General features: G+C 40.6%; 1 long non-coding RNA gene across 1 annotated transcript; it reads left to right on the top strand.

The window, feature by feature from the left end:
• Positions 1 to 657: 657 nt before the first annotated feature.
• LOC122129901 lies at positions 658 to 14,397 on the top strand. Its single transcript, XR_006151809.1, has 3 exons — positions 658 to 1,834; positions 13,901 to 14,040; positions 14,177 to 14,397. It is a non-coding gene; the product is annotated as an uncharacterized LOC122129901 (long non-coding RNA).
• Positions 14,398 to 20,579: the final 6,182 nt, after the last annotated feature.

The raw sequence follows: 20,579 nt of genomic DNA, 5'->3' as shown, positions 1-20,579 counted from the left end.
TATTTTTTTCTTCTTCTTTAGTTGTGCTTTCTCTGCTGTCTTTTTCAAAAATGCTATTTATATTATTTACTGCCAAATCAAACACCTTCTTTAGTGTGAGCATATGTGGTTTCCAGAAAGGTATCTAAGAGTGTTTGAATTTCTCGGCTGCCAATTGCTTTCTGGAATGGTTCTGTACTGTTTTGAGCCCATCTGTATGGATTCCTGAGGTGTCTGTATGGATTCTATCTCATTTGCATATCTGCTGCCATTGACTGCTTTGCCTGTTGGCTGGCTAGAGCCCTCCCCTCCCCCTCCATTATCCCCCCTGCTCTCAATCACAGCTATCAGTCACTCCATGTTTGACACTCTTTAAAAAATCGGAAAAGGTAAGCTAAAATGATGTGTTCGTCACATTCTGTGTTAGGAGAACAAAAAAGTGTAATCTATGCTAAATGTATTGTGTAGGTTTATTGTATTAGCAAACTGTGTAAACGTTTTAAGGTTACATTTTGTCAGCTAAATCAAGGTTACATTTTTTCAATTGGGTTTAATTCATAGTTTCGATGGCGGTAAAACTGCATTACAAAATAATATCAGAGTATTTGTCTAGCTAGCCTTCATGTAATTTAACAAGCTCTGGTTAGCAAGGTTTAATTTAAACTTTCGATCGCGGTGAAATGCGTGTAGAATATAACCAGAGTGCTTGTCTAGCTAGCCTGCTGTCATTCATGTAATTTGGCAAAGTCAGCTATGTCAAGATTGAATTTAAACGTTCGATCACGGTTAAATCGCGTTAAAAAATGTTATTTAAAGTACTTGTGTATCTAGCTTGCTGTCATTCATGTAAATTAGTAAACGCTTGACTTTTCATTCATCAACATTGCAAAAGCAATACGTGTTTGGCAAAGTCAGCTATGTCAAGGTTAAATTTAAACGTTCGATTTCTATTCGAAAACATGTGATTAAAGTGCTTGTGTATCTAGCTTGCTTTCATTCAATGTATCTTCATTAGTACGCCGACTAAAAGGAGTTTCTTTCTTAGAGCGAATTGAGTTGTTGCACTAAACGTTAGCCATCTTGACAGCCATTGCATTGAGAGCCCTGTTTTGTAAAACAAATGGATTTAACATGAGAGTCTAGAGGTCTGGGGCAATTTTCATTTCGCCCAAAACCATTCGAAGCATGACTAGCCTGATTGGACAATGACAAACCGCCCCTGCCAACAACCAGGCTTATTGGGTGAGAGACATGAGGAGAACGAGAAAAGTGGTGCGACACATGAAAGAGGAGTAGGGAAAAACACTTGCGCACATGGAAGAAGTAGCCTACTAAGGGGCTATACAGAGAAACCACCTTCAGTGAGTAACGTCAAGTAGACGCTGGAGTATCAGACATTTAGAAAGCGCGTGGGTATTTGCAATTTGTATTAGTGGCGTTCTTTGAAGTTTAGCTCTCCCAACGGGGATTATAACCTAGCCTACTGCTAGCTCGCGGTCTGTCTGCTAGCACAGTAGTAATAGCATTCAGCAGTTTGTCCACAGTTAATTAACCTAGTGGTAACATTTTCGTCATGTAGTTAAGTTGGTCAATATTCAAGTTAGTTTAGCTTCTGCTCAGTTAGCGCCACAGGTTTTCCGGACACGCTTCTGGTTCCACTAAGTGGCCGTTGAGCGAGCACCGCCACCCGGATAGCAGCACTGGTGACCAGGGGAAAGCTTCAGCACGCTTCATGCTTCAGTTCAGTGCTGACTCAGTGCATGGAACTGACTCGAGTGGAGTTCTTGAAACTGGACACTGAACTCGACATGTGTGGCCTTGGGACATAGGACGTCCTCCCAGTTGGTGTTCAGGGGTAAGTGCCTATCCCTTTCTGCCTTTTCCCCATTGTAGCCCGTGTTTTCTATAGGAGGAGAGGCCTCGTCTCTCTAAATTTCATTGAGACATTGTTGATTGTTAATGGCATAATAGATATTTTAATTTTTGAATATTATATACACTCAATCGTGTTGCAATGACTAAAGGAAATGTCAGCAGTGGGTGGCACAGGACTGAGCCATAAACCATTTTAGCTAGTGTTGCTTCAGGAGCATGGAAAGGAGGAGTGCAAATTGATTGCCTGTTGAGCTCAGATATCAATCAGATATGGACCCTATCTTTAGACCCAAGCTTAGACAGCCAGAACTCTTGTCGTATTTTTAATCTAGTTATGACTGTATTGTTAAATAATGTGTTTATTGCTGGTACTGGAACATGGACATCTCGACAAATAGAGGTTGCAGTTAAACGAGAAGGCTGCCATACGGCAGAAGGGCCCTTTTCCGAGAAATCACGTGGCAGACATGCGTTTTCTTATAAACCCCGTTGCAAAGACACCTTTTCCGAGAAATCACGTGGCAGACATGCATTTTCTTCGATTCGTACGGTCATGAAAAACCTGGAAAAGTCATGGAATTTTAAAATGGTTATTTCCATTATAACCAAAAATGTGATTAGTGGGTAAGCAGTCGAATTATTTTAGTTTACCAGTTTGTTCTTTCCGTTCTACCCATGCTTAAGGACTAAGTGGAGCTTGTATATTGGGATTTAATTTTATTTTTGATATATTGTCAATGTTATTTTGATAATACGTTAGCCTTTTTTTAATTGTTAGGTTGTATAGCCTTTTTCACTCTGGCAGTGGGACTGCCAATGGAAACTAGCCTTTTGGCTATAATTGGGTGCATTTACATTTTAATGTTCATGAATGTACACTGTCCCTCTTGATCAAATAAATACATTGATTGATTGATACGCTCTCATACTAACTGAAATAGTTCGGTGGCCATAGCAACAGTAACTCAGGGAAGCGGACGGGATAATGCCAGGGAAGTGTACACTGTAAAAAAGGTGCATAAAATGAACACCGAAATGCCGTAAAATCATGACATAATAAAACTGTAAATAGAAATACAATAGAGTATTGCTTATTTCACAACATTTTTGGGTAAAATACTAAACGAAATATAACTGTTAATTTTAAAGTAAGATTATGCATATTTCTTTGTAGAAATGACATATGGCTGTAATTTACACGAAGCAAAACTGTAATACAAGAAGCAATGCAGTTTAAATTACAACATGGTGGTGTTAAAATACTAAACGAAATACAACTGTTAATTTTAAAGTAAGATTATGCATATTTCTTTGTAGAAATGACATACACTGTAAAAAAAATGCTGTTGTTTTTACGGGAAAAAACTGGCAGCTGAGTTGCCAAAACAATCCTGTAAAAAATACATCCACCTGTAAACCTCTTTACAGAGCAGCATGTACATTTTACATTTTAAACATGTATATTCAACATTGAACTTTAGCTATATTTACATCACTGCTATGATACATTGTAAAAAAAATCATGTGATTTTTACTGGAAAAAACTGGCAGCTGTGGTTGCCAGAATAATTCTGTAAAAAATACGGCCAAACCGTAATCATCTTCACAGAACAATATGTACCTTTTACACTTTATAATGTATAATATTACATTGTAAACCAGTACATTTAACATTGGATTTATGCTGATTTTGCATGACCATTATGCTATAAAACCAATTATTTCAGTAAAATGTACATCCAGTTGTTGTCTATTGTACATCAAATCCCATTCAATTTCACTGAGAAATACCAAGCAAACAACATTATTGATCTGCTTAAGTCTCCTTATAACACTGTTATTCAACTGATTTGTCATGTAGATTCCCCTTAAAAGTTCTTTATTATATAATGTATTTATAACAGTTTGGGCCAGGGCCTCAACTATAGGGGGTGCAGCAGACGCGGTCGCACCTGGGCCTGTGGTTCTTGGGGGCCCTTAGCTGTTGCCTATTGATATATTTATGTCTAAATTGATGCCATCCCCTTAAACTGCCTATGACTCCAATTTCCACAGCTCAACTACGGATGTGTTTAGAGAAGAACTGGTAATACATTTCAGAGAGTGTGTAATGCTATCTAGGCACTTGAAAAGGTAAACTTGTCTCCATCATGGTAGGTATTATTTGTGGGAAAAATAGTAACAATCTATAACAAAATGATATGCTTATCTTACATACACTATAGAAACTATTAAAACACGATTCAATGAAATTAATAAGTTCATATTTTCTTTGGTATTTTTGTCATATTCAGATTTGCAATGATTGCTGGGTAATATGTATGTTGTTGTCCAATGAAAAAGTCTCTATTTGATCATGTGACGATACGATATAGCTAGTTTAGGCGGAAAATCTGAACGCCAAGACCGACAAGTTGACTGCACAGCCAGAGGCACAGCACACCTGCAAGCCGAAACGATGCCTTTCAAACAGAAAAGTTTGGCTGTTGCCACTCTCAGAAACAATAGCAGGGCAGTGCACACAGAGTGATAATCCATAATCAGCATCTTGGCAAATTGAGAGACTGCGGACTGATGAGCAATCTCGGCTCTAAGGCAGGCCCTGAATGATAGGAGTTATTGTGCACCAAACTTTATTGCTATGTCCCTGTTGTAGTGGTCATTAGCTCGCAGGCAATGATGAGCTAAATGACCAGGCAAAACGTCTGTCTGACCACTGCAACAGGGACATAGGAATAACGTTTGGTGCACAACTCCTATCCTACCTACCATGATGGAGATAAGTTTGCCTTTTCAAGTGCATATATAGTATATAGCAAATAGACTCTTGACATTGGACAACAACATACATATTACCCAGCAATCATTGCAAATCTGAATATGACAGAAATACCAAAGAAAATAAGAACTTATTCATTTCATTGAATAATTTTTTAATAGTTTCTATAGTGTATGTAAGATAAGCATATCATTTTGTTATAGATTGCTACTATTTTTCCCATAAATAATACCTACCATGATGGAGATAAGTTTACCTTTTCAAGGGATTCGATAGCATTAGACCCACTCCGAAATGAAATACCAGTTCTTCACTGAACACAACCGTGTTTGAGTGGCGGAAATTGGAGTCAGAGACTTCTGTCAGACGCAGTTTAAGGGGGGACATCAATATGTCTGTTGGCCCCAGCTACGGGCCCCCAAGAACCACAGGCACAAGTGCGACCACACCGCAACCGGTGCGACCCTGGTCCAAACTAATTAATACGTTCAAATACATTATATTATAAAGAACTTTTAAGGGGAATCTACATGAAAAATCAGTTGAATAACAGTGTTATAATGAGACTTAAGCAGTTAAATAATGTTGTTTGCTTGGTATTTCTCAGTGAAATTGAATGGAATTTGATGTACAATAGACAACAACTGGATGTATATTTTACTGAAATAATAGTTTTTATAGCATAATGGTCACGCAAAATCAGCATAAATTCAATGTTAAATTTACTGGTTCTGGATGTATTTTTTACAGGTTTGTTCTGGCAACCACAGCTGCCAGTTTTTTCCAGTAAAAACAACAGGATTTTTTTTTACAGTGTAGCATAGCAGTGATGTAAATATAGCTAAAGTTCAATGTTGAATATACAGGTTTAAAATGTTACATTTACTGAACAAACTTGTCCAATATAACATAACAGTGATGTAAATATTGCTGAAATCCAATGTTGAATATACAGGTTTAAAATGTTAAATTTACATGCTGCTCTGTAAAGAGGTTTACAGGTGGATGTATTTTTTACAGGATTGTTCTGGCAACTCAGCTGCCAGTTTTTTCCCGTAAAAACGATGGCAGTTTTTTTACAGTGTAGATTTAACCATGCTTGGCTACAAATGGAAAAGTACATGTCATGGGTTAAAACAGACGAAGACCCGTGACGAGCAAAATGTAGGTTGTGTGGTGGTAAAACATTCGACATTTCAAACATGGGAGAGGCGGCATTAACCATTAACCCTCTATACCCCAATAGAATTCTAGAACACTGCAGCATATTACTGCGAAAACCAGAGAATTCCTGTATTTTTTGTTATTCTGTAAACAAACAGTTACAGTTAGAAAACAAAAGAAAAATTACAATTACAAGTTTGTTTTGTTTGAAAGGGCATACATTGTTTGTTAATATTATATCAAATATGTATTAGTGACATCTACAAATATAAAATACATAGCTTTACATACACCCTAAAGTTCAAATACATAAGTTTTGAACCGTACTGCAGACCTATTTATTACATTTAATATCATCTTAATGTATTTAATTAGTATTTGTTTTATATTTTGTAAATAAATAAATACATATTAAACTTAATATTTAAATATTAACACATTAAATGTATTTCGTTTCCATCTTTGTTTTGTTTGTTTGCAGCCTTGCTGCCAACTATACTGCAGTACAGCATTTGTGTTGAAATGTACATGTGTGTAAAATATAGATGTAAGTGTCACTGAAGACATTTTCCCACTATTACGGCTGCATATGAAATTCATGGGCCATCAACAAGACAAAGTTACCCAAAAAGGGAACTACAACAAACTTGTATCCAAAGTGACTTACAATATAATTTTTCATTGCCCAGGAATTGAACCCAGGTCAGCTACTTGTTAGCCAACAACACTAACCACTGTACCACTTGTCACACCTGTCAATCTTGCCACACAAAACTGATATCAACAAACCAACAGAAAAGTTTGTTCTTACGGTTTTTCCAATAATTTTTACTCGTCTCAACACATTCCCAAAACGCTTAACACATCGAGCATACCAGTAGACTATGTGAAACAAACTGTGGATACTTGCCCCTATGCTTATATACAAATGCAGTCAATGACCACTTCTTCCGAAATTCATGGATACCTGTCTCAGTCAAGGTTCTCTACCAAAACAAAACGCTGTGCAACTACAGCATTTTTTGCCGATGGTTAGATACTCTGTTCAAAACAGTTAACTTTCAGTTTAAAACCTAACTTACAGTAATCTAAATTACTGTACATGGAAATATGCTGTATTTGGACAGACAAATTAAGGTATATGCTTGAATAAGACAAAGTATTCTTATTTTAGCAGAAAGTTTAGTTAGCTAATTTTGTTGTTTTGGCTTGCAGACTTCTTACTATCTCTACAGAAGGCAAGCATAGATGTAGCTGTTCCTGAATAGTTGTTTCCACTATTACAGTACTGCTCTATATGTAAGTCATAGGCTATCAGTGAAAGACAGTGATTGAAGAATGCAATTACAGTAAATGTACCCACTCAATAGTGACATCTATTGTGAGAAGCAAACTAACATATGAACACTGTCTTCAGATAGTTAGCTTGGATTGACGCATTTCCAAGATGCCATGCAAAGGAGAATGTTACCGTAAATGTGAAGTTCAAACATGTAAAAGTTTGACCCCAAATATAGGGGACAGAATGGATCAGCATTAGGGCTACAGTAGAATTCTAGTGGTATTACAGTACTTTGGTAGACTGTATCTTGTGTTGATGTATGTAAATATTGGAAATACTACAGTAAATACTTTTTGTTGTCCTGTAGTAAGCCTATATAGTGCAGTAACACGTGCAATTTTAGCAAATGACTGTAATGACACATATTGCAGCATTTTAGAATTGTTTGTTCACTGTAATATAACAATATTTACTGTAGTCCAAAGAAGTTTTTGCCTTTGTGTGTTTTTCCTCCTTTTTGCAATGCAAACCTACAGTAATCTATGCCAATCTAGAGGATACAGCAACATGTTATATATGCAATTGGCAATGCTTCAAGTTGTTAGTGTTTTTTAGGTCATTGTACTCTGAGAGAGAACATTTGCTAAAGTTACGGCAGCATGACTCACTTTTGGGTGAAGTATGAAGTGTTTTGGTGGTTGTAGTGCATTTTGCACCAAAGGTTAACTGATATGCTGAGGTGTGTGTCTGTTAAGCCCACTGTGTGAAGAGTTTTGGAAAAAGTGTACATGGTATTGACACAAGTTTAAAAGTGATGGGAAAAAACTGTAATGTGTGTCCTCCAGGAGAACGTCCTAAAACTTCTTCGACCATAGAAAAATCTCTCAGTAGGTGAGGCCATGATTAAATTTGACGCCATGTTACTTTGGAAACAGTATATGCCTAAGAAACATGTCAGATGGGGTATTAAGATCTGGTGTCTCTGTGACTCCCTGAATAGATACTGTTTAGCATTCAATGTATAAACAGGCAATGAGGGGTGTGTGGCAGATGATATTTGGTTTGGGATAGAGGGTAGTAATGGATCTTATGTCAGACTACCTATACAAACACCACCACTTGTATGCGGACAACTTTTGTCCTTCAATTCCTTTAGTGAGAAACCTACTCTGTCCTACTGAAGCCTCCTTACGCTCATCAGGCCTCTCACTGTTCCTCTCCCCCATGTCCTCACTCCTCTCTGCTGCCACAGCACCCTCACTCACTTCACTACTCTCAGATGAGCTGGAACACCCGACATCCTGACGCATAATTGCATAAAAGAAAAAACTATCCCATTATTGTAAGCCATCACAGTGGAAGTCATTAGTGTTTCCTCCATTTTTCTGTCAATTGTTTTCTGTCACATCATCGGCTCAATATCCCAGTGTGAACTACATACGGACTAGCTACTGCACATCTACTATAGATTTTATGTAGTATTGATGTCCTATACTATGGTCCTATATGAGCACTGATTTCATTGTGATTGGCTTTCTACAGCTTAACAGCTGTACCAGCTTAACATTTAACATCACAACATACTAGCTGGTTGTCGAATAATCTGCTGAATGCCTTTCCAATATGAGGTTTTAAATATATTATAAATGGTTATCTTGCTATTGATTGTCTTTAGCTACTGTTGTTACCATGAGCTTACAGCTCAAAAAAGAATGGAGGGGTTTGAATAACTAGTAGAGACGAACGAAAAATAATTAGAAGTGAGAATAAAAAAAAAAGTGACCCATTTTCAGTTTTATTTTTTACTATACATGTTATTTATCTGATCAGTTTAGTAAGTAATGAGGCTGATGCAGTCACTAGCTAGCTATCAACCAACTCCTGACTGGCTCGAACTCCTCAGACTTACGTTACCTCAGTCAATGTAGATAGCTAGCAAAATAGCTGGAAAACTAGTCATGGAAATTGAGATGACGATCCAAATTTTAAAATACATTTTCTTCTGACAAACAGAAAACACAACCGATTACCCATGTCGTCGTTATTTGTGCACAAAATAGCTCTCACCCATAGACGCAGGTGCTTGCTTCTTAGGTTGCGAAAGTCACAAATTGACCGTCATTTCCACAAGTGAGGTAACGTGAAAATAACGTCCCTCAAATACCAATAATGAAATGTTACATATCTCTGCAAATAAAAGTGTCATGGGTTTACAATCCATTCAAATTCCATTGATCTAGCTATGTCTTATCAATTTGGAGAACGATGAGGCTGGTGCTAGTTGTAAACCAACACTTCTCAGTGACCGCCATACGAAGACGTTACTGGAGAGTTAGCTAGTCAGAAAAAAACAGGAGGATACTAATATTACTATTTTTATTATGTTTTTTTTATTTTTATTTTTCAAACATGGTCGTCAATGTCATACAAACGCGATGAGTCGTCGTCTTTAGTGCACAAAAATACGGTCTCATCCAGTGAGAACAGATGCAGACGTCTCCGATTGCTAGCCTTTACTGCAAGAGACACTGTAATCCTCAGGCCATCTGTCAGTAGCGAAGTTTAGTTAACAAATACTTCAGAAAAGTCAATGACAGCATACCCAGTTTCCGGTTTCAAAATAAAAGTAAGATGTTCATGTATCCACTAGCGGAGTATTATTTCATGAATGAATGTTGTAGTATAAAAACTGTGTCTTTAAAAGTTGCGGCCGGCAGCGGCCGCTATGGTGAAATTCTAACATGCCGTCGGCGGCCGCTATGGTGATTGGCATGGCTCGTTAACCCTCTAAAGGAAGCAAAGAGCGCTGCTGCTAGCGACGCTACAGCAACCCTATCACCGGCTTTCTCACCACAGCGAGAGTTCTGCTACGCCGAGCAGCACGTCTCTCTCGACGGCTACCAAGCAGGCGTCGATAATCGATTCTGTAACGAAAAATGAAGTCCTAACTGCGGAGGTAATGCGGGCACTGAAGGTGGCCAATTCGCATTATTCTTTTAAATCATCCGAAGATGCCAGCCTGTTCTTTCGACGAATGTTCCCCCATAGCCAGATTGTAACACAATTGAGTCATTCCATGCCAAACGTCCAAATTTAAAAACATCTCCCCACAAAATTCAAGGATGTTCATCCTATATAATAGGTATAGTCCCAAATATTAGTTATCCCAATAGTTTTGTCACACAAAAAAATGTTTTAGCAACTAAGTTATGTGCATTTTCAGACGCTTTTTTAGCAGCGTTTTCTGAAGAGCCATTTTCGAATTGCTATAACTAGAAAAGTATTTAAGCTTAGCTAGCTCCTTCAAACTTTCTAGGCTTAAAATCAGCTACCATTACTTGAAGAATATGGACTTCCAAGGGTGTGGCTTGGGTATATCATAGTATTCGGGGTGCTTGAATTTGCACGAACATTTTACTCTACGCTCTGTGGCAGCATCTTTGAAGGAAGGATCTTTGTGGAAAGCTTAATGTTAAAGCTAGAGACTTGATATTATACACAGACCCCTTCCTATGTATGCTCTGTATAAAAAAAACCTCTCCCTATGCGATGAATGGTCTGGAAGATATTAAAGCTTGAAAATGGATGAAAACCCATTTTCTGCAATTTTTGGCATGCTATAGCAAAAAAATGAGAGCATCTACCAACATGAAACTAACTGTTTTGGAAAGATCAGATATTTGTCATTAACATATACAAAAAATTGTGATGGTGTTCTGCCTCATTTTCTCATTTTTTTAATTTTTTAATTTGGGATTTTTGTACACGCCCAGCATTCAATGGCCTATGGGAGCATATTCAAATGCTAACAAAATGTGATTTATTGTCCTACCCGTCCTACCACTCTCTGCCAGACTAGTAAGTAGCTTATTTGCCGTCTTGTGTTGCATTTGCTTGATGTTTGACTGTTAGGAAAGTTTGTCATAGTGTCAAAGTATTTCAGTATACAGGTTTCGCAAAATTTAGGCGATTTGGGCTCATTTTAAGATAAATGACGACGACCGGAGTAAGGCACAGTGTAAGATCTGCACTGCTACGGTGTCGAGGGGCGGAAAGGAAAGTACTTTGTTTAACACAAGCAATTTGATTAAACATCTGAAGACACACCATAGTGCTAAGTACACAGAGTTCACTGATGCTAGTGGCGCAAGACCGAAGTAACCAATCTTAACTGACGTCTTGCAAAAGAAAAAAACGCGCACGCACACAGAGAGAGGTAGAGAGAAAGACTGTGCCACATAGGTTAAGTGATTGTTTGTGAGATTCTTCTGATCCTTTTTTAACTGAAATGTGCTCTTGTGCTAATCCAGTAATAGTTCTGTTCACTTTTTGTTAAGCAGACTGTGTTGTTAACTATGCAGCAAATTGAATTGCCATCTGGTTATATTTTCATTTTGTCTAATGTATTGTCTGTTTGAAGGCTTTTTTTGTGTGTTAAAACCAGAAAGCTCTGTTTATTTTTGGCTTGGGATAGCCTTCTGTTAATTTTGTACTATAGGCTTGACATAATCTGCAGAGGATTAAATAAAATCTGCCTCCAAATTAATTGCACTTTCATGGAGACCAAATCTAAGAAGTATCGGTATCGGTACTCGTATCGGTTTGTAAAAAAGTGGTATCGGTGCATCCCTAGTCAAAATGTGTATGAACCCTGTTTCTTATATACCCCGTTGCAAAGATACCTTTTCTTATAAATCACGTGGCAGAGATATGTTTTCTGATAAATCACGTGGCAAACATGCCTTTTCTTATAATCCCCGTTGCAAAGATACCTTTTCTTATAAATCACGTGGCAGCATAGGCGGAGATCCCGGGGGGGTCCCCCCCTACCATAAAGTTGTCCCCCCCAACAATCATTGAAAACAAAAACAAAAAATATATATATATTTTTTTTTTTTTAAATAAAAATACGACGACACAAGCGGTGCTAATTATAGACGTAAAAAAAATGTGTTTTTTAAGTGTTGAAAAATCATGTTCCCCCTATTCCTCAAAGTGGTTTGGTTCACATGCTGTTTCCAACGGGCAGGGCTACCGGCAGCTCCGTGTTTCAGTTAATCAGCCCAGTAGCCTACACGGTCAGATTGTCAGACTGTTTCCTCCTCTGTCCCCTGTCGCTGCCGCTATGATACTCGATATGTAAAGAGATATACCTCATTTTCGAACGCAGTAAGAACATGTAAAGAAGAAGTTTTTTTCTAAACTCCATTTACGAAGTTCCAATCGATATGCACAAGTATACATAAGCTTATTAATGGATTGGCATGACAACGTGAACGTTTGCAGATAACACACGCATGCCGGTAATTAACACAGTTAAGATAGCTTGCTAGACAGTCTAGGACACTGTCCTGTCAGGGCAGGTTCATGCTAGACAGGACAGGTAGGCTAAACGTAGGTCTACATCTCAGTGCCTCTCCAGATTTGTTAAATTATCTGAAGTTAAATTAATGTCATCTATTTCTGTGGTCCATCAACTATGCTGGTATTGCAATATGGAGTGACAGTGGCGTAGGAGGTAGAGAAGTCGTATTGTAATCAAAAGGTTGCTAGTTCGATTCCCTCTTGAGCTGTTTTATAACTTATTTTGAGCATCAAGTTCTCTTGAACTTTGGACATTATTTGTCTGTGAATAGATATTTCGTGTTAGTACATTTAATGCTGTTTAGATAATTCTAAAATGACTTCGAATTTCTGTTTGTAAATGTGATAAGAGAATTCGGTATTTAGGAGTTTATGCTAGCTCTCGTGAAAGCAATTTTTTCATGTCCCCCCCCCCGGAATTACACTCTGAAATTTGACCATGTATTGTCCCCCCCTACAATGAAATGGGATCTCCGCCCCTGCGTGGCAGAGATATGTTTTCTGATAAATCACGTGGCAAACATGCCTTTTCTTATAATCCCCGTTGCAAAGATACCTTTTCTTATAAATCACGTGGCAGAGATATGTTTTCTGATAAATCACGTGGCAAACATGCCGTCTCTGAAAAACCACATAGCAGACACACCTAGGCACTTTTGGGGGCTTCTGAGGGTTTTGACTGTCACAAGCCTCAGATAGGCGCTTCTAAAAGGCCATGCCAAGGACATAGCCTCCAGATGGGTGCCTCTGAGGGGTCATGGCGGGGTCACAGACTCCTCTAGACGCTTCGGCAATGCCACAAGACAGACAATTTCCAGACACTGTACCTGGAAAAAACTGAGACACCTGTTATTACAGGAAACTGTGCAATATGCACGCTGTTAAGATAGATGCACCAATTGTTCTCAATCTCGATGTAGTTAAGTCTGTTCTTCCCTGTTCTTGTTTACTTCATCAAAGAGCAGGGTAGAACAAAGGGGGGCTAAATCTATAAAAAGGGGGCACAGGGACTTGATCTTCAGGTTATCTACTTGATCGCTCTTGCTATTTTTCTTAGAGTCTTTGAGATGCTCCATGGACCAGCTCAGCAGTAGTTAACTCCTCTGAATTAAACCGTTCAGTATATTCATACCTGTTTGCCTTGAGAAGTTTCTTGAGAACTCTTAGAATTTTCCACTACACTCTCCAAATTGAAAAAAATGTCACACAGTTCATGAAGACTATTTGTTCAGAAGGTTGCCGCTACCATAATTGTTCATATTTGTACGTCTTGTTATTTATATCATTTCATGGTTACACGGTTCACTGTTCATTTTCTGTCACGGATCATTATAACACGGTTCCATACATTGTCTATGCAAGGGGCATTCAATGTGCACAGACTATTCTATCACAGCTACCATGGCAATCCTTACTTGTGTGTGTAAAATAAATAAATGTTCTTACATTGTCATCAGGACTTTGACATCTCTGTTCTAACCGGACAACCTGTCGCGATTGGCACCTATTACAACGACCTTCCCGCCATAGATATAATTTGGGGATCCAGTCACGTATCACCCTCCTTTTCACTATTGTAGAGATTCTGCCCAGCACGGTGAGTTTTGCATCTTGTTAGAATTACTGTTGGCATATCTGTACTTGTAGAAGTCCTTTGTGCATGTTGATAATGCATGTTGGTTTAGGACATGTTATTCATTGTTGATTCTGTCCCTCCGAGTGTCACCTCCCAGGGTCTCGTAGATGAGCCACGCCATGGCTTCCTCTCCCTACCCAGCTCCCGCGCCTGGGAAGACGGCCGCCCCGGCTCCCGCTCCCGCTCCTGCGAAGACGGCCACCCCAGCTCTAGCTCCTGCGAAGATGGCCACCACAGCCCCCCTTCCCGCTAAGACGACCGCTCCAGCTCCTGCGAAGACGGCCACTCCATCTTCAGCTCCTGCGAAGACGGCCGCCCCGACTCCTGTGAAGACGGGCATCCCAGCTCCAGCTCCAGCTCCAGCCCCAGCTCCTGCGAAGACGGCCGCCCCGACTCCTGTGAAGACGGGCATCCCAGCTCCAGCTCCAGCTCCAGCCCCAGCTCCTGCAATGACGGCTGCTCCAGCCCCAGCTCCTGTGAAGACGGCCGCCCCAGCTCCAGCTCCAGCTCCTGCGAAGATGGCCACCACAGCCCCCTCTCCCGCGAAGACGGCCACTCCATCTTCAGCTCCCGCGAAGACGGCCACTCCATCTTCAGCTCCCGCGAAGACGGCCACTCCATCTTCAGCTCCCGCGAAGACGGCCACTCCATCTTCAGCTCCCGCGAAGACGGCCACTCCATCTTCAGCTCCCGCGAAGACAGCCGCCCTGACTCCTGCGAAGACAGCCGCCCCAGCTCCTGCAATGACGGCCGCCCCAGCTCCTGCTCCTGTGAAGACAGCAGCCCCCGCTCCCGCTCCCGCTCCCGCGAAGACAGCAGCCCCAGCTCCAGCTCCTGCTCCTGTGAAGACGGCCGCCCCAGATTCAGCTCCCGCTCCCGCGAAGACAGCAGATCCAGCTCCTGTGAAGACAGCAGCTCCTGCTCCTGAGAAGACGGCCGCCCCAGATTCAGCTCCCGCTCCCGCAAAGACAGCAGACCCAGCTCCAGCTCCTGCAATGACAGCCGCCCCAGCTCCTTAGAAGACGTCCGCCCCAGCTCCAGCCCCAGCTCCTGCAATGACAGCCGCCCCAGCTCCAGCTCCCCCGAAGACAGCAGCCCCAGCTCCAGCTCCAGCTCCAGCTCCAGCTCCAGCTCCTGTGAAGACAGCAGCTCCAGCTCCTGTGAAGACGGCCGCCCCAGCTCCAGCTCCTGTGAAGACAGCAGCTCCAGCTCCTGTGAAGACAGCAGCCCCCGCTCCTGCTCCTGAGAAGACGGCCGCCCCAGATTCAGCTCCCGCTCCCGCAAAGACAGCAGACCCAGCTCCAGCTCCTGCAATGACAGCCGCCCCAGCTCCTTAGAAGACGTCCGCCCCAGCTCCAGCCCCAGCTCCTGCAATGACAGCCGCCCCAGCTCCAGCTCCCCCGAACACAGCAGCCCCAGCTCCAGCTCCAGCTCCTGTGAAGACAGCAGCTCCAGCTCCTGTGAAGACGGCCGCCCCAGCTCCAGCTCCTGTGAAGACAGCAGCTCCAGCTCCTGTGAAGACTCCAGCTCCTGTGAAGACGGCCGCCCCAGCTCCAGCTCCTGTGAAGACGGCCGCCCCAGCTCCAGCTCCTGCGAAGACGGCCGCCCCAGCTCCAGCTCCTGCGAAGACAGCAACTCCAGCTCCTGCGAAGACAGCAACTCCAGCTCCTGCGAAGACGGCAACCCCAGCTCTTGCTGTACTCTTCCATAGGTAATGTTCTGTTTGAATTAATGATGTTGGTGTAATGAAATGAATGATGTCAATGAAACAATCTCCTCGATCCAAACCAGTCTGGATTCAAAAGCGGTCACTCCACCGAAACAGCCCTGTTGTCGGTGGCCGAGGCCTTAAAAACAGCTAGAGCAGCAGCTCAATCCTCGGCTCTCGTCCTGCTTGACTTATCAGCTGCGTTTGATACAGTCAACCACCGCATCCTTCTGTCCATACTGTCAAGTATGGGCATTTCTGGCAAGGCGCACTCCTGGTTTGAATCGTACCTCACTGGGCGCTCGTTCAACGTGTCATGGCAAGGTCAGCTGTCTGTACCTCACCGCCTCACCACAGGGGTGTCCCAAGGCTCGGTGATGGGACCACTTCTCTTTGCCATTTACACCACCTCGTTGGGCCCTATCATCCGCTCGCATGGTTTTTCCTATCACTGTTATGCCGATGATACTCAACTGTTTCTGTCTTTCCCTCCTGAGGACACCACTGTCTCGGCGCGTATCTCGGACTGTCTTGCTGATTAATCCACATGGATGAAAAATCACCACCTTCAGCTGAACCTGGCCAAAACGGAACTGATGGTCTTTCCAACCAAACAGGTCATCCACCACAACATCAATATCAATATTGACTCTTTATTTCTTGTTCCATCCAAAACAGCAAGAAACCTCTGCGTCATTATTGACGACCAACTGACCTTCACGGCCCACATCGCCTCTGTCTCCAGGTCGTGCCGCTTTGTGCTATACAACATCCGCAAAATCAGGCCGTACCTAACCCAGTATGCCACCCAGCTGCTGTTGCAAACCTTGGTGAGTTCCCGCCTTGACTACTGCAACGCCCTCCTAACGGGCCTACCGGCTTGAGTGGTGAAACCGCTACAGATGATCCAGAACGCGGCGGCGCATCTGGTGTTCAACCAACCGAAGAGGGAACACGTCACCCCGCTACTCATTGAGCTCCACTGGCTGCCTGTAGCTGCTCACATTAAGTTCAAGTCACTTATGCTTGCCTACAGAGTGATTGCTGGTTCTGCTCCCACCTACCTAAATGCTCTTGTAAGGGCAAATGTTACACCCAGGATGCTGCGCTCGTCCAGTGAGCGTCGTTTGGCTCTGCCGTCTGTGCAAGCACGGCAATCCAGACTATTCTCATTTGTAGTTCCACGTTGGTGGAACGAACTGCCTAGCACTACCAGAGCAGGGGCGTCCCTCTCTGCCTTCAAGAAGCTTTTGAAGACCCAACTCTTCAGAGAGCACCTCCCTTCCTAAACTGGCACTTCGACTAGTGCTTAACTCGCACTTACAGCGGTTACATTCCTGCACTTTTCTTTTCTATTTCGTTTTTCTTATGTAAAGTAGTATTTATTGTTACACCAGGGTTCTAATGCTCGTAGCGTGACCGTTCCCTTGTACGTCGCTTTGGACAAAAGCGCCTGCTAAATGACTTAATGTAATGTAAATGTTCTGTACTCTTCTGTAGATAATGTTCTGTTGTGTGAATTAATGATGTTCTGTACTCTTCCGTAGATAATGTTCTGTTGTGTGAATTAATGATGTTCTGTACTCTTCCGTAGATAATGTTCTGTTGTGTGAATTAATGATGTTCTGTTGTGATGGCGCTCTTCCTAAGCTCTGTTTTATTGTACCAATATTGTTCCGTTGTGGTAAGGTTTTCCATGGTGAATGTGACCATAACTTGTTTTCATTATTTTGAAGGCCTGACTGAGTTCTTCTTCTTCTTCTTCTTCTTCTTCTTCTTCTTCTTCTTCTCCTCATTTTTTTTTTACTTTTGTATCATGTGTATTTCTTCTGACACATGACATCACCCCTGTGCTTTGGGCCTGTGGTGGTATGGGCCAATTAGGGAGAGTTCAGCTACCTGATAAAAGGGTTAGCTTGGGGTTAGATAATGTTCTGTTGTGTGAATTAATGATGTTCTGTACTCTTGCGTAGATAATGTTCTGTTGTGTGAATTAATGATGTTCTCTACTCTTCCGTAGATAATGTTCTGTTGTGTGAATTAATGATGTTCTGTTGTTGTGATGCCGCTCTTCCTAAGCTCTGTTTTATTGTACGAATATTGTTCCGTTGTGGTAAGGTTTTCCATGGTGAATGTGACCCATAACTATTGTTTTCATTATTTTGAAGGCCTGACTGAGTTCTTCTTCTTCTTCTTCTTCTTCTTCTTCTTCTTCTTCTTCTTCTTCTCCTTCTTCTCCTCATTTTTTTTTTACTTTTGTATCATGTGTATTTCTTCTGACACATGACATCACCCCTGTGCTTTGGGCCTGTGGTGGTATGGGCCAATTAGGGAGAGTTCAGCTACCTGATAAAAGGGTTAGCTTGGGGTTAGATAATGTTCTGTTGTGTGAATTAATGATGTTCTGTACTCTCCCGTAGATAATGTTCTGTTGTGTGAATTAATGATGATCTGTACTCTTCCGTAGATAATGTTCTGTTGTGTGAATTAATGATGTTGGTGTAATGAAATGAATGATGATCTGTACTCTTCTGTAGATAATGTTCTGTTGTGTGAATTAATGATGTTCTGTACTCTTCCGTAGATAATGTTCTGTTGTGTGAATTAATGATGTTGGTGTAATGAAATGAATGATGATCTGTACTCTTCTGTAGATAATGTTCTGTTGTGTGAATTGATTGTGTTCTGTACTCTTCTGTAGATAATGTTCTGTTGTGTGAATTAATGATGTGCTGTACTCTTCCGTAGATAATGTTCTGTTGTGTGAATTAATGATGTTGGTGTAATGAAATGAATGATGATCTGTACTCTTCTGTAGATAATGTTCTGTTGTGTGAATTGATTGTGTTCTGTACTCTTCTGTAGATAATCATTCATTTCATTACACCAACATCATTAATTCACACAACAGAACATTATCTACGGAAGAGTACAGAACATCATTAATTCACACAACAGAACATTATCTACAGAAGAGTACAGATCATCATTCATTTCATTACACCAACATCATTAATTCACACAACAGAACATTATCTACGGAAGAGTACAGCACATCATTAATTCACACAACAGAACATTATCTACAGAAGAGTACAGAACACAATCAATTCACACAACAGAACATTATCTACAGAAGAGTACAGATCATCATTCATTTCATTACACCAACATCATTAATTCACACAACAGAACATTATCTACGGAAGAGTACAGAACATCATTAATTCACACAACAGAACATTATCTACAGAAGAGTACAGATCATCATTCATTTCATTACACCAACATCATTAATTCACACAACAGAACATTATCTACGGAAGAGTACAGATCATCATTAATTCACACAACAGAACATTATCTACGGGAGAGTACAGAACATCATTAATTCACACAACAGAACATTATCTACGGAAGAGTACAGAACATCATTAATTCACACAACAGAACATTATCTACAGAAGAGTACAGATCATGTTCTGTTGTGTGAATTAATGATGTGCTGTACTCTTCCGTAGATAATGTTCTGTTGTGTGAATTAATGATGTTCTGTTGTTGTGATGGCGCTCTTCCTAAGCTCTGTTTTATTGTACCAATATTGTTCCGTTGTGGTAAGGTTTTCCATGGTGAATGTAACCATAACTATTGTTTTCATTATTTTTAAGGCCTGACTGAGTTCTTCTTCTTATTATTTATTATTGGTACCATTTAAACTTTTGTATAATGTGTATTTCTTCTGACACATGACATCACCCCTGTGCTTTGGGCCAATTAGGGAGAGTTCAGCTACCTGATAAAAGGGTTAGCTTGGGGTTAGATAATGTTCTGTTGTGTGAATTAATGATGTTCTGTACTCTTCCGTAGATAATGTTCTGTTGTGTGAATTAATGATGTTCTGTACTCTTCCGTAGATAATGTTCTGTTGTGTGAATTAATGATGTTCTGTACTCTTCCGTAGATAATGTTCTGTTGTGTGAATTAATGATGTTCTGTACTCTTCCGTAGATAATGTTCTGTTGTGTGAATTAATGATGTTGCTGTTAGAAATGAATCATCCGTACTCTTCTGTAGATAATGTTCTGTTGTGTGAATTAATGCTGTTGGTGTTATGAAATGAATAATGTTCTGTACTCTTCCGTAGATAATGTTCTGTTGTGTGAATTAATGATGTTCTGTACTCTTCCGTAGATAATGTTCTGTTGTGTGAATTAATGATGTTGCTGTTAGAAATGAATCATCCGTACTCTTCTGTAGATAATGTTCTGTTGTGTGATCTAATGCTGTTGGTGTTATGAAATGAATAATGTTCTGTACTCTTCTGTAGATAATGTTCTGTTGTGTGAATTAATGATGTTGGTGTAATGAAATGAATGATGTTGTGTGAATTAATGATGTTCTGTACTCTTCCGTAGATAATATTATGTTGTGTGAATTAATGATGTTGCTGTTAGAAATTAATCATCCGTACTCTTCTGTAGATAATGTTCTGTTGTGTGAATTAATGCTGTTGGTGTTATGAAATGAATAATGTTCTGTACTCTTCCGTAGATAATGTTCTGTTGTGTGAATTAATGATGTTCTGTACTCTTCCGTAGATAATGTTCTGTTGTGTGAATTAATGATGTTCTGTTGTGATGGCGCTCTTCCTAAGCTCTGTTTTATTGTACCAATATTGTTCCGTTGTGGTAAGGTTTTCCATGGTGAATGTGACCCATAACTATTGTTTTCATTATTTTGAAGGCCTGACTGAGTTCTTCTTCTCATTAATAATAATAATAATAATAATAAT

The sequence above is a fragment of the Clupea harengus genome, unplaced genomic scaffold, assembly GCF_900700415.2.
Source record: "Clupea harengus unplaced genomic scaffold, Ch_v2.0.2, whole genome shotgun sequence".
NCBI classification, from domain to species: domain Eukaryota; kingdom Metazoa; phylum Chordata; class Actinopteri; order Clupeiformes; family Clupeidae; genus Clupea; species Clupea harengus.
This window is presented reverse-complemented; position numbering and strand designations above follow the sequence as displayed.